At 37.2% G+C, this 15,255-nt stretch overlaps 2 protein-coding genes across 3 annotated transcripts in view; one reads left to right on the top strand and one right to left on the bottom strand.

Annotated features, from left to right (window-relative positions):
- The window catches only part of DAAM2 (dishevelled associated activator of morphogenesis 2), a 979,794-nt gene that overhangs the window by 260,944 nt on the left and 703,595 nt on the right, over window positions 1-15,255 (bottom strand). The window lies entirely within an intron of this gene.
- KIF6 (kinesin family member 6) overlaps window positions 1-15,255 on the top strand; it is a 381,700-nt gene that overhangs the window by 87,617 nt on the left and 278,828 nt on the right. The gene's annotated exons all lie outside the window — the stretch shown is intronic.

Genomic DNA, 15,255 nt, shown 5'->3' with positions numbered 1-15,255 from the left:
CCCTGCCAGCATTTATATAACATTGCTCAATGCTTGTTTGAATATCTGCCTATATTAGACATATATTAATTGGTAACTGTTCATATACTTTTGTTCAGACATCTTCGTATATCAGAAGTAGCCTACAGCCAAGAAAATGTATTTTTATATTCTTATTAAAAACTCTAGTTTAGAAATACATATTCATTCTCTACCAAAAAGATTAACAATCAGTTGATTATTATAATTTGCAAAGAAATTAAGAAGACATAATAAGGAAAATAAGTTATACTGTTTATACCACTTTTATATGTATTCTTCCTTTAATGTTGGTTGAGAATTTTTGCATATCATCTCTCTTATGCTTCAAATATTTATGAGAGGGACTTAAGAAATGGTACTGTTAGTTATACTCTAGATATTTGTATAAGAATTAAGAGAAAGGAAAGATTACTGAATCCATACAAGAAAATGGGCTTAATAGAACTATTAGCAGTAAGTTTACAAATAAAGTAAAACTCTTCACCTAGGAAGGATAGGAACAACATTAAAGACATGAAGGTGTGGTTGGAAAGTAAGCATATTGAGGAGTGCTATGGTCTAAATGTTTGTTACTCTTGCCACCCCAAAACTCATATGTTGAAACCTAATCACCATGAAGATGGTATTAGGAAGCGTGGCCTTTGAGGAGGTGATTAGGTCAAGAAGGTAGAGCCCTCATGAATAGAATTAGTTTCCTTGTAAAATATGCACATGAGACTTGTTTCATTCCTTCTACCATACTGAGGACACCAGCAAGAAGTCAGAAGTCTGTAACCTGAAAGAGGGTCCTCACCAGAACCTGACCATACTGGCACCTTGATCTCGTACTTGCCAGCCTTCAGAACAGTGAGGAATAAATTTGTGTTGTTTATAAAGCCACCCAATTTATGGTATTTTGTTATAGCCTGAATGGACTAGGACAAAGAGTCGTTGAAAATAAAAGCAGAAGGGCCAACTGAAGCCTATTTTTGGAGAGACTTGAATGACAGGCTTTTAGTGTGAGATTGAGCTTTATTCCAAAAAGTGTCTTAGTTTTCTAGCCTCCAGTCTAACCAGCATACCTCCAGGCTAAATCTTGCTTCAAATTGCTTTTAGCAAGTAACATGTACACCTAAGAGTTTGAAGGCTGTTAACAATAATCCAGGAATTAAGAACTTCGATACGATGAACATGGAGGAGGAGAGAGGAATTGAAAATATGCAAAGAAGTGAAATAAAATAACTTGATTATATCCAGCACCTTGGATGTGATGTAATTTAAAAAGAAATGTGAATCATAGAAGGTTGGTGTACTCTTCGTTTTCTTAACTGAGGAGATGAAGCCCAGAGAGGTGTGACTTGGCCCCTGTTTCAAAACTAATTGGTTAATGTTAGAACAAAGATTAAAAACCAGATATTCTCGCTTTCATGGCAGAGTAGCAAAAAGAGCTTCAAAAGAAAATTTTTGGTTTTTTTTTTTGGTTGTTGTTGTTGTTGAGATGGAGTCTCACTCTGTCGCCCAGGCTGGAGTGCAGTGGCGCTATCTCAGCTCACTGCAAGCTCCGCCTCCCGGGTTCCCGCCATTCTCCTGCCTCAGCCTCCGAAGTAGCTGGGACTACAGGCGCCCGCCACCAGGCCTGGCTAATTTTTTGTATTTTTAGTAGAGACGGGGTTTCACCTTGTTAGCCAGGATGGTCTCGATTTCCTGACATCGTGATCCGCCTGCCTCAGCCTCCCAAAGTGCTGGAATTAACAGGCATGAGCCACCGTGCCCCGCCAAGCTTCAAAATTTTTATAGTGGGGCCTAGAGAATTAAGGAGTCATTGACTTAAAAGGAGATTTCCATTAGAAAGTTTGATTGAGTGATGATAATAAATTTTACATAGATAAGTTTGCTGTCTAAGGATGTCATACTAGGTGTTTATATTTACAATAAATTCCTCAGAGGTAGGAAGTATGCCTTACTTGGTTTAGTAGTCTCTCTACTGCCTAAGCCAGAATAAGTCTTTAAGAACTTTTAAAAATTATTTGTTGAATTGAAACTGTGAAGTAGACATTTTGAAATGAGAGTGTAGAGGGAGAAGAACAGAGCATGAGCTCTTTTCATCTGAATCTAATCGACCTGGTTTGGTGCAGCCTAACAATGGGAAGAGCTAGGAATGAGAAAAGTCCATTGAACTCTTAAGAGAGGTAACGTAATATATAGAAAAAAATGTACTTGATGAAAAGTCAGGAAATTTGGGTTCCAGTCCCAGTCCTACAGTCTTAGGTAAATTATTTCATTTTTCGGGATTTCTCTATTTATAGAATGTGAGCATTGGATTAAGTAATATTTAACAATCTTTCAGCCTCCAATGTCAAGAGTTAAAAAGACTGGTGACCTTCACAGGAGACAACTTAGTTGTTGAGTTTTCTATCCTTCACAAAAGAAGAAAAAGTGATTTCAATATTTTCAAATGGGCTTCTTTTAGAAAAGAGCAAGCCTCTTGAGAGCAAGCACAATGCCTTAGTCCACCCTGTGTCCTCCACGTTTCTCAGCATGACTGGCATTCAGCCGTCATTCTCAATGCTGGTCAGATCGTCTCCAGAGATGTTGCTAGCTTTCATCTTCAACGACTTCCCCTCCTTTAGTAGCTTTGTCCTCTTGTTGGAGAGTTCACTGACTCACGTTAGAAGTGACTTCAGTTATAAAACAGTTGTTTTCAAGAAACTTCCACACACATACACAAAAGTGGTCTAAAACAGTTCTTCTTCTCACATTTTGGACTGTAATTACATGATGACAAATACCATTAAAATAAAAATGTCATTAAGAAAGAAGAGTCCCATATCCAAGTCAATAGTCTATTACTTTGAATATATTCACTACTATAAAATTTCAGAACAATTCAAGAATTGGATAGCCCTTTGCTGTGGAGATAATGAGATTTGACTGGTATTGAATCTGCTAGTTTTCTGAGGTCCTTAGAAGAGTTTGCCTTTTACTAAGATGATAAAATAATTATTTTTAATGAATTTTTTTGCTGTACTTGGATTACATTAAGCATATGTGCTATTAATTACACACTCTTGAACTGGGGCATACTATAACTCTGAAATTCTAGCTGTCTGGTTGACTGATTTCATTGTTATGAGCTGAAATGTCTCAAACACTTTGAATGCCTTCTAAACATAGTAGGCAAAATGTCTGTTGACCTTGGTCCCCACTTGTAGTCATCCATTTGAGGGACAATGGCAATATACCCATTTTATCTCTTTTGCATTCTTACACTAGGCTTAACTATATAAAATCAAACGCAGGGTCATGTAGGTGCTGCACAATAATAGCCATCAGTAACAGCTTCCTTACCATTGAGTGACACAGCATCCCCAAGTATCATCTGTGAGACGCTCTGTTTACATACACTCTGCCTTTTTTTTTTTTTTTTTTTTTTTTACACATTCTAAGGTGTACCACTTGTCTGCTCTTGCAGAACTTTTGCCTATAAACTGTCTGTGGATTTTGTATATATTATGTCAGGACACTAAACTAAAGTCATTTGCTTTTTTGCAAATGTTGCTGGTCATTTGTTTAGTAAATATGAGAAATACATCTAAATTAACAATCAAAAATGATTATCCAAACTTAACCAAGATGAAATACATTGTTGTTCAATAACTATTATAGAAATTGAACTCATAATTTTATAAGTTTTACAAAATGAAATCTTTAGGCCTAAATGGTTTCACTGGAAAATCTACCAAATATTTAAAGAAGAATTAACACCAATTTTACATAATGTCTTTCAGGAAATAGAAGAGAGAACAATTCCCAGGTTATTCTATGAGTCTAGTATTGCTCTGATACCAAAACCAGGCAAAAATTGTACAAAAAACAAACAAACAAAAACTACAGACTGATATCTCTCATGAACATAGTTCAAAAATCCTCAACAAAATATTGGCAATTGAATCAAAAAATGTATAAAATGAATACTGTATGTATCATGACCAAGGGAGATTAATTCTAGATTGCAAAGCTAGTTCAACATTTGAAAAGCAATCAGTGTAATCCACAGGCTAAAGAATAAAAATTATATGAAGCTCAGAAATAGTATTTAACACCCATTCTTGATAGAAATCTCAACAAGTTAGAAATAAGGAGAATCACTCAATTTGTTAAAGAGTATCTACAAAATCCTACAACTAACAAATATGTAATGGTCAAAGACTGAATGTTTTCTTCCTAAGATCAGAAACAATGCAACAATGTCCACTCTCACAACTCTTCTTCAATATAGTATGGAAATACTAGCCACTGCAGTAAAAGAAAAACAAGAAATAAAAGACGTACATATTGTCTACTAAAATATCCCAAAGAATTTGCAGTCTCTTCTGAAAAAAAAAGAAGCAGAGGGAACACGTTCTAACTCATTCAGTGAGCCCAGCATTATGCAAACACCAAAAGCAGACAAATGCATTATAAGAAAGGAAAACTCAGGCTAATATCTCTTATGACCACGCATGCAAAAATCTTCAACAAAATATTAGTAAATTATATTCAAAAATGTATAAAAAGAATTCTATACTACAGCCAAGTGAGATTTATTGAAGGTATGTAAGACTAGTTCCACATTCAAAAATCAATTAATGTAGTCCATGGCATGAACAGTCTAAAGAATCATATTATATCAATAGATGCAGAAAAAATATTTAACAAAATCCAACATCCTCTCATGATACTCTCAGGAAACTAGAAATAGAGGAAATGTTCTCAACTTGATAAAGAATATCTATAAAATGCCAGTAGGTAACATTATATATAATGATGAGAAGCTAGATGCTTTCTCCCAAGATCAGGAACAAGGCAAGGATGTCCCTCTCACCACTCTGATTCAACATTGTACTGGAATTCCTAGCCAATGCAATAATACAGGAAAAAGAAATTAAAGTTATTGAGAAGAAAGAAATACAACTGTCTTTGTTGACAGATGATATGATTATCTATGTAGAACATCTCAAAGAATTGACAAATTCCTGGAACTCATAAGTGATTATGGCAAGGTTGCAGAATACAAGGTTAATGTACAAAAGTCAATTGTTTTCCTACATACCAACAATAAATAATTGGAATTTGAAATGTAAAACACAATACTGCCTACCTTCACATCAAAAAAATAAAATACTTATGTATAAATCTGACAAAGATATGTACACGATCTATATGAGGAAAACTGAAAAGCTGATAAAATAAATCAAAGAATATCTAAATAAAAAGATATTCCATGTTCATGGATAAGAAGATTCAATATTGTTAAGATGTCAGTTCTTTCTCACTTGATTTGTAGATAAAGTATAGATCAATTTAATCTAAAGCAAATTCCTAGTAAATTATTTTGTAGATGTCAATATAATGACTATAAATTTTACAGGAAAGGCAAAATATCCACAATAGCCAACACAATACAGAAGAATAAAGTCAAAAGACTGGCATCACCCAACTTCAAGACATACTATAAAGATGATAATTAAGGCAGTATGATAATGGCAAGAGAACTGACAAATGTATCAATGGAACAGAATAGAGAGCCCAGAAATAGACCCTTAAAAATATAGTCAACTGATTTTTGACAAAGAAGCAAAAGCAATTCAATGGAAAGGGGATAGGCTTTTTTATAATTAGTACTGGAGCAACTGGATATGCTCACATGAAAAAAAAATGAATCTAGACATGGACCTTATACCTTTCACAAAATTAACTTGAAATGAATCATAGACCAGAATGTACCATGCAAAACTATAAGTCTTCTAGAGGATAACATAGGAGAAAATCCAGATGACCTTGGGTTTGCCAATGAGTTTTTAGATACAACACCAACAGCATGACCAGTGAAAGAAAAAAATTACAAGTTGAACTTTATTAAAATTAAAACTTCTGTTCTGTGAAAGACACTGTTAAGAAAATGAAAAGACAAGTCATGGGCTGGGAGAAATTAATTACCAAACACATATCTGATAAAGATACAAATATACAAATAATTTTTATATCTGAAATATACAAAGAATTTTTAAAACTCCACAATAAGAAAACAAATCCACCAATTTTAAAAATGGGCAAAATATCTGAACAGCCACTTCACTGAAGAAGATACACATATGGCAAATAGCGTATGAAAAGAAGCTCAACATCACCTGTCATTAGGGAATTGCAAATTAAAACAGTGATATACCACTACTTACAAATTAGACTGGCTAAAATCTAAAATACTAACACCAAATGCTGGCAAGGATGTGGAGCAACGGCAACTCATTCATTGCTGGTGGGAATGCAGAATGATACTACCACCTTGGAAGACAAATTGGCAGTTTCTTAGAAAATTAAACATACTTTTACCATACAATCCAGCTACTGCACGCCTAGGTTTTTACCGAAATGAGTTGAAAACTTATGTCTACACAAAAACCTTCCCACAATACATATAGCAGTCTTATTCATAATTGCTAAAAATTGGAAGGAACCAAGATGTTCCTCAATAGGTTAACAGATAAACTATAGTACATCCATATAGGGGAATATTATTTGTCAATGAAAAGAAATTAGCTTTTAAGCCACAAAAAGACATGGAGGAAATGTAAATGCGTATTGCTAAGTGCAAAAGTTAGCATGAAAGTCTACATACTATATGATTCAAACTATATGGCATTCTGGAAAAGGCAAAACTGTAGAGATAGTGAAATGATCAGTGATTGTTAGAGGTTGAGGGAGAGGGGTAGAAGAATAAGTAGGTGAAGCACAGGGGGTTTCTGGGTGGTGAAATTGTTCTATATGATACTGTAATGGTGAGCACATGATGTAACACATTTGTCAAAACCCACAGAATTTACAATAAAAAGAATGAACCCTGATGTAAACTATAGGCTTTAGTTAATAAGATGACAACAAAAAGGAATGAACTATTGAGACAATCAACAACTTGGATGAATCTCCAGGGAAATATGTTGAGTAAAAAAAGCCAATCCCAAAAGGTTTACATGCTGTATGATTCCAGTTGGTGAACAGATTAGTGGATACAGGATTAGGGAGGGGAGGGGAACGGTTGGACAAGGTCAACACAAAGGATCCTTGTGATGATGCAGTGTTCTGTGTCTTCACGTGGCTCTGAATACACAAAGCTACCCATGTGATAAAATTGCATAGAACTAAATGCACACACAGACACACACAAGGGAACATAAGCAAAATTGGGGAAATTACACAGAAATAAATATTAAATGCACACACAAACACATGCAAGTGAATACAAGCACAACTGGGAAAATTGCATAGAACTAAAATTATACACACACACATACACATAAATGAGTACAAGCAAAACTGGAAAAATCTGAATAAGATTGGTGGATTGGATTGCCAGTGTCCTGGTTGTGATATTTTAATGCTGTAGTTTTGTAAGATGTTACCATTGGGAAAAACTGGTCAATGGGTGTATGAGATTTCCCTGAATTATTTCCTATAGCTATATGTGAATCTACAATTATCTCAAAAGGTTTAATTTAAAAAGTAATTGGCTATATATTTGTATATAGACATACATATGCATATACACACATATGTGTATTAAACCTATTCTGTATTTAGAAATTTTTTAGTGTTTCAAATGAAAATAGAAATTCTATTTTTGAAAGCTTCTTATGTCACATGCTATAAAAGGAATATAGTTAGAATCTAAGTTTGTCTCATGAAGTAAAACAGGATAACTGTTGGTCTTAGCTGTAGAGAAAATAGTCACCTTACTTTAGTATAATTTTAGTATTCCTAAATAGGGAAGCATATTCCATTTAAGATTCTACGATTGTCGTGGTTATTACTATAAAAAGGAGCCAGTAAACTCCAACATTCAGTATTGAAATCTTGGCTGTGTTGTATTTTTTTAATAATTTGTCATCAAAGGGGAAAATGTCTCCAAATGTTACATTTAAGTCACCACATTTCTAATACCTACTGGATAGAAAACACTGCTAAGTGATGCAGGAGTTACAAAAAAATTAATGCACAGTCTCTGCTCTCATGGCTTACAGTCTAGTCATGTGAATTCATTCATGTATTCAGCAAACATTTGTTGAGACCCAACTTTGTTCCAGATATTGTGGTAGGCACCATGTTTGCTAACGTAGTCCCTGTTTCCCTGGAACTCATAGCAGAGAGGATAAAGCTAGTATAAAATAGTATAAGGTGGAATATGAAAATCATTGTAAGAGAGCCAAAAAAAAAAAAAATGACAAGAGCTCACAGGAGAAAGAAATCACATCAATGCAAGAGATCAGGCAAAGATTCATAGGGAAGATGGCAGATGAAATCATCCTTGAGGGAAGGGGTAGGACTTGGGGCAGTGCAGTGTCGCTTTTGTGTGGAAACAAAGATAGAGAAGTTGAAGCATAGGGCTTGTTCTGTGACAGTAGACCTGTTTGACTGGAACCCAGTAAGGGAGTAGGCAGGAGCATTAAGACTGGCAAGGTATAAATGCAAGGATTTGGCAGGCAAGGTGTAGCCCTTGGAGATTTTGATTCCAGGACATAGCATAATTGGAACTGCCTTTTAGGAAGAAAAATCAGTTAGTAATGTGTAGGACTGGAATGAGGTGGACAAGAGTCAGAGCATTGTGGGAAGTTACTAGGACTACTTAGGTGACAGCGGGAGTAAAAAACAAAGGAACAAAATTGGAAGGCATCATAATCCAGTGGCTTGAAATTTAACTAAGTGTAAGAATCACCTGGGATGATTGTTAAAAATGCTAATTCCTGGCTTCCATCCCCAGAAAATTCACATATGGTTGAATAAACATCCCAGGTGATTCTAATGCAGGAGGTTTGCCTTAATCCCTTCCCTCATCCACCTAGGGGAAGTTGTTTTCTGAAATACCAGGAAAATCTCTCCAAAGAGGATAGCGAATCAATATTTATTGAGCACTTATTTTATGACAGTTTTTATGCTAAAGACTGTACATACATTATCTCATTTAAGGAAGTAGGTATTATAATCCATGTTTTATGATTGACACAACTAAGGTTCACAGAGATTGTGTGATGTTTCCCCAAGATTTCATGTCTGCTAAGAGCTAGAACCAGGATATTAACCCTGTTCCATTAAACATCAGAGCTGGGGGTGCTGATGTTCTTTCCTAAGAGATCCGTGTCATATCCCAGTATTCCACCTGAACTCTGAGCAGACTGCGGTTTCTAGGTTTCTTTAGGCCTCTGGAGCCACTTGTGTCGGTCTGAGTGAGCCAAAGCTTGTCCATTTCAGCCCCATCTGGTGCATGTCAGACTCTCTGCAAAAGTCTGAAAGTAAATGTTCTTGGCCTCAAAGGGCTCTGGTTCTAATGGAACAGACTCATAAACTGATCATTTCAGTTGTGCATAGTAAGTGACAAGATGCCCTAGATTCTGTGGGGGCAGAAGAGAGGAAACTGATTTCAACCTGGGGGTTCACAGAAGACTGGAGTAGACTCCACCACATTATGGTCTCCGACCTCAGCTGGGCCCTCAGCCTGCTGAGCAACACATTGAGGTGCCTGGTGCTTTTTGTTCCCATCCTCACAATGATTTTATCACATGTTCATCTCTTTGGTCAACTACTCCCTGCCCCAAATCTCTTTGAAACCCATTGTATCCCTATCTCAGAAAGAATATGGAAACTGTCAAACATTAATTTCCCCAACTTCCTGCCTGTCACCCTTTTTCTCACTTACCTACTTTCCTCTAGTCTCAGGAGCTCTGTCCTTTTGGAAGCCAGTCGTCCCCCGTACACTTTGGACCATCCTTGCATCAGGCCTAAACCTGTTTTGTTTGGCCTACACATTTTGTGTTTAAAATGTTTTTACTTAGTGCTTTTAGATGAGGCATGCATCCTTCGGTTCCTACTACTACCTTTTGCATTACATGTTTCATTTGTGTTATTTTTTTCTGGCTTCTATGGGGATTTTAGGGGACTCCTAGGCCTATAAGCATAGATCTCAAAGTTAAAGCTAACTCCAGTCTTTTCTTAAATTGAGTTAATTACTGACACAGCTGGAACGGCAGCCTCTTGAGGAGTTGGGGGTGCTTTCCTGTAGGATGATATGAGTAACTAGTGACCAGTGATGTTAACTCCTACTCTATGTCTTGGCCAGGGACTGTGTACTTTGAGAACTGAAACACTGCCAGTGATCATGATGAAGGGAATAGAAAGCCCTTCTAGCCTGAAAATGACATAATTCCACACAAAGTCTAGCCCAACCTACTAGAGTAATAACAAGGGGGAAAGCTTTCTTTCTCTACTCTCAATAGCCAGTTGAAGGAGATTGTTCTCAATATCAGAAATGTCTTAGACAATTAGGAGGTTTTCTTAGTCAGCTTGGGTTGCCATAACAAAATACCATGGACTGGGTAACTTAAACAACAGACACTTACTTCTCACAGTTCTGGAGGCTGGGAAGTCCAAGAGCAAGGTGCTGGCAGATTTGGTGTCTGGTGAGGGCTATCTTCCTAGCTGGCAGACTGTTGCCTTCTCACCTGGTGGGAAGAGAGAGAGAGAGCTCTTGTTATAAGGATACTAATACCGTCATGTGATTGGGACCCCACCCTCCTGACTCATTTAAACCAAATTACCTCTCAAAAGCCCCACCTCTAAATATCATCACATTGGGAGTTAGGACTTCAACATATGAATTTGAAGGGGACACAAACATTTAGTCCATATAATAGGAATGTTGGCTTTCACCAACCATTGCCTGATAAGTGACGCATAGATGGATGGGAAGAAACAGCTTCAGTGTTTTCACTCATATATCTGGAATGTAGAAATATATCTGTGATATTTAGAGATTTTAGTGACATGAGATTAATTAATGACAGGAAAAACACTGTCACCTCAGTCTATTCCATTTTCCTTGTACTTTGTGTATAAACAAATGCATACACTTTCTTCAGCCATTAAGAGGTGAAATACACATTCTAAACTGTATATTAGTATGGATTTGTTTTGCTTTGACATATTTTCCTGTTAGTCTCCACAATTGCTTTATGAATTGATTTATTCTGATAGGACATCATTTTCAGAGTCTATTCTCAATTTTCAGGATATAAAGTAAAACCTTGGGATTATTTGAACAGTTCTGAATGATTCTAAGCTTGCTTAATCACTTTATTGCGTTCTTTAGAAAAATGTACAGGATTTAGAAACACATCTATTATAGCTCAACTAATGGAGAAAAAAATTATTACAACCTTTTGAGAGTGTTAATACCATGTATACCAACAATTTACCATATTGCAAGAATCTCAATTAGCTCTTTTGAGTTTAATTTATATTATAAAGAATTTAAGCTGTATTCGTCTCTTCAGTTAACTTACCATTTAGTTGGAAAATGGAATATACACATGAAACACCTGAAGAGGCTTCTGCACCACACTCGACTTTCCCACTAATAATGTATGTACATGCGAAAAGAGCATACACAAGATTTAGAGCTGCAGTCGTCTCCTAAAAGGAGCTCACTTCAGCCAGTTGTTTCCTGTCACTACCTACTCAGGCCACTTTTAACACTCCCATCTCTGCTCCCACAACCCTCAATGGTTTCTTATTTTTCTGACGTATGGCAAGTTCTGACTGAGCCAAGAGCTGACAGTGCTGCGGAGGTGGGAGCAGAGCTGAGCTGGTCTGAGAGAGGGGACACATGGGAAGAGCCTTTAGAATGAAGTCTAGGTGAGGAAAGTGAAGAGATTACATCAGTTGGCTGTAGCAGTTGTCTGGGTCAGGTGATGAAGGTCACAGGCAGTATATTAATCTCCCTGCTCTGGAACTTCCATAGCAGTTAGCCTATGTATGATTCTGCAGTTAATTGTAATTGGCTTTGTGTTTTTATATTGAATTCTAAGGTAGTTGAAGATGTTCTACAAAATGAAAGTTAGTTACTGTGAAACAGATAAGACTGATGGTATTCAGACCAACTGGCCAGCTATTATCTATTAGTATTTATCTAACTCAATCTAAGAAGCAAGCTCTAGGAATAATCCATTTAGAAAAATAATGGCTAAATAGATCTCTTTTACAATAGAAAAAGAAGGTAAAATGCTCAGGAAATGTTCAAAAACTTTGTGAACAAGATAGTACATTTTTCTGTGAAAGTAAAAGAAGACTTGAAAATAGATAGTTATTAATCTGAGTGTGCAGTGTGAATATCTTAAAGGGGTATCCTCATATTAATGCATAGGTTCAATGAAATTCCAAACAAAATCACAGAGGCTTTAAAGAACATATATATGATTCCAGAGTTTATCTGAAAGGGTAGACAACCAAGAAGAACAAAGAAATTTTCAAAAAGTGGAAAAGTGAGATAAAATTAATGACATTATCTGTTCAAATTAAGTAAAAATTCTAATAATGAAATCATGGTATACTACTTCTAAATTAAATAGACGAAGAAAAGCAAACAGATTAACCCAGAATCATATTCTATACCATGTGGGGAAGAATTCTTCAGTCAACAGTATTGGACATTTGTGTTAGTAAATTAACAACTGCAGGTAATAGCAGCCTAACTTACAATGGCTTAACCAAATAGTCTGTTCCTTGCCACACCCCAAGCCTCATCTCTCCCACACCACCGCACCTTAAAGATTCTAAAAATAGGCAGGGAGGGTTGCTGTGGAAGCTCCAGGATGCCTTCAGGGCTTCCTTCCATCAGTCTGCACAGCCATTCTTAGTGGGCAGCTTTAGTCATCATGCAAAATGGCTGCCTTACCTCCAGCATCTCGTGCACATTTCTGGAAGGAAACAGGCACCTGCTGCCTGAGGCTGCTCATGTTCAGGAAGCTCCATCCAGTGACTTTCACTTCTTTGTCACTGACCAGAATTTTGTAATATGGGCAGCCCTAGTTGCAAGAGAGTCTGGGAAAGTCTAGTGTTTTTAAATAATTCCCTGAACAAAATCAAAGCCTAATAGTTAGGGAGAAGGGGAGGACAGATCCCATACAGGCAGCCTGCATCATGACCCACACAATCATTGATGGAGAGGAAAAAATCCATTTAGAGCCCTCATTTCATTCCATCAACTCATATCCCAAAAGAGTTGAAGAAAAGTGAATTTTTATATACTCTGTTAATTTGGAAGGACTTTAAGCTTAAAAATGACAGAAATAAAAGATTCATACATTATAACAGTTTAAACTTTTATATGTTAAAACAAAATTTCTAATACGTCAAAGTTAAAAGGCAAGCACATATAAAATTTGCATAATAAATATAAGAAACAAAAGGTTTTATATATAAAGAGCTCATGCATTTAAGTACCCCAAATAAGTAGACAAAAGACAAAACAGACAGATGGAAATAGGTTCAATTTTTTTCTTTTTTTTTTTGAGCTGGATTTTCACTTTTGTTGCTCAGGCTGGAGTGCAGTGGTGTGATCTTGGCTCTCTGCAACCTCCACCTCTGGGTTCAAGCAAATCTCCTGCCTCAGCCTCCCAAGTAGCTGGGATTACAGGCGCCCACCACCACACCCGGCTAATTTTTGGAATTTTTAATAGAGATGGGGTTTCACCATTTTGGCCACGCTGATCTCGAACTCCTGACCTCAGGTGATCCACCTGCCTCGGCCTCCCAAAGTGCTGGGATTACAGGCATGAGCCACCATGCCTGGTGAAAATAGGTTCAATTTCATTAACCATTAAAAGAATGTAAATTAAACAGAACATTTTAACCTAAAATATTAGCAAAAATTTAAAAACTAATGTTCAGTGTTATTAAAATAATAGTGAAACAGGCACTCTCATGCAGTAGGAATGTAAATCAGTATAACATTTTTGGAAACCATTTTACTGCCTACCTTCAAGGAAGTTACTAGTTATTGGATTTTAATGTGCAACATACACTACTAAGCACATTCATTCATTCATCCAATATGTTATTGTGCATCAAACATATACCAGTTGTCCTTTTAGGCCTGGGGCACAGCGATGAACAAGGAACTTAAATACATGATTCTTTTCTCAACAGTCCACTGTAGAGGTGATGTTGTCCTCAGTTTATAGAGGAGACAGAGATGCAACGAGAGTTCCTAAGATGCCAAAGACTTACCGTTAGCACATGGGGTGGGGCCAGAATCTCAGCCCAGGTTTGTCCATTCCACACAGGGTGCTATAGGCCTCCCAGGCATGATGAGAGCCTTAAAGCTGTTCATAACTTTTGATCTTGTAATGTCACCCCCAGAAATCTTCCCTAAGGAGAAAATATGAATTATTTCAAAAGCTTCAGGATCAGATATATATTGATACAGTAAAGATGTGTGTGTGTATCTATATCTATATCTATATATCTATATCTATCTATCTATATCTTACCATGTTATTTAAAACAGCCTTAAATTGGAAACAACAAATTCTCATAAAAGAATGGTTAAAAAATTTCATTAATGTATCCTAACCCTAAAATATTGTGTAACTATTTAAAAAATGTTGTAGGCTGGGTGTGGTGGCTCACATTTATAATCCCAGCACTGTGGGTGGCCAAGGTGGGCAAATCACCTGAGGTCGGGAGTTTGAGACCAGCATGGCTAACATGGCAAAACCCTGTCTCTACTAAAAATATAAAAATTAGCTGGGCGCAATGGTGGGCACCTGTAATCTCAGCTACTCGGGAGGCTGAGGCAGGAAAATGGCTTGAACCCGGGAGGTGGCGGTTGCAATGAGCCAAGATCGTGCCACTGTACTTCAGCCTGGGCAACAGTGCAAGACTCTGCCTCAAAATAAAAAATAAATAAAATAAATAAATAAATAAATAAAATGTTGAGGGGTGATCAAAAGAGAGTAACATGCATACATTTGGGGCGGAGCAAGATGGCCGAATAGGAACAGCTCCAGTCTCCAACTCCCAGCGCGAGCGACACAGAAGACCGGTGATTTCTGCATTTTCAACTGAGGTACTGGGTTCATCTCACTGGGGAGTGCCGGACGATCGGTGCTGGTCAGCTGCTGCAGCCCGACCAGCAAGAGCTGAAGCAGGGCGAGGCATTGCCTCACCTGGGAAGCGCAAGGGGGAAGGGAATCCCTTTTCCTAGCCAGGGGAACTGAGACACACAACACCTGGAAAATTGGGTAACTCCCACCCCAATACTGCGCTTTAAGCAAACAGGCACACCAGGAGATCATATCCCACGCCTGGCCGGGAGGGTCCCACACCCACGGAGCCTCCCTCATTGCTAGCGCAGCAGTCTGTGATCTACCGGCAAGGCAGCAGCGA

This window comes from Macaca thibetana, chromosome 4 (genome assembly GCF_024542745.1).
Source record: "Macaca thibetana thibetana isolate TM-01 chromosome 4, ASM2454274v1, whole genome shotgun sequence".
Lineage (NCBI taxonomy): Eukaryota > Metazoa > Chordata > Mammalia > Primates > Cercopithecidae > Macaca > Macaca thibetana.
Note: the sequence above shows the minus strand (reverse complement) of the source record. Positions and strands in the feature narration are given on the sequence as shown.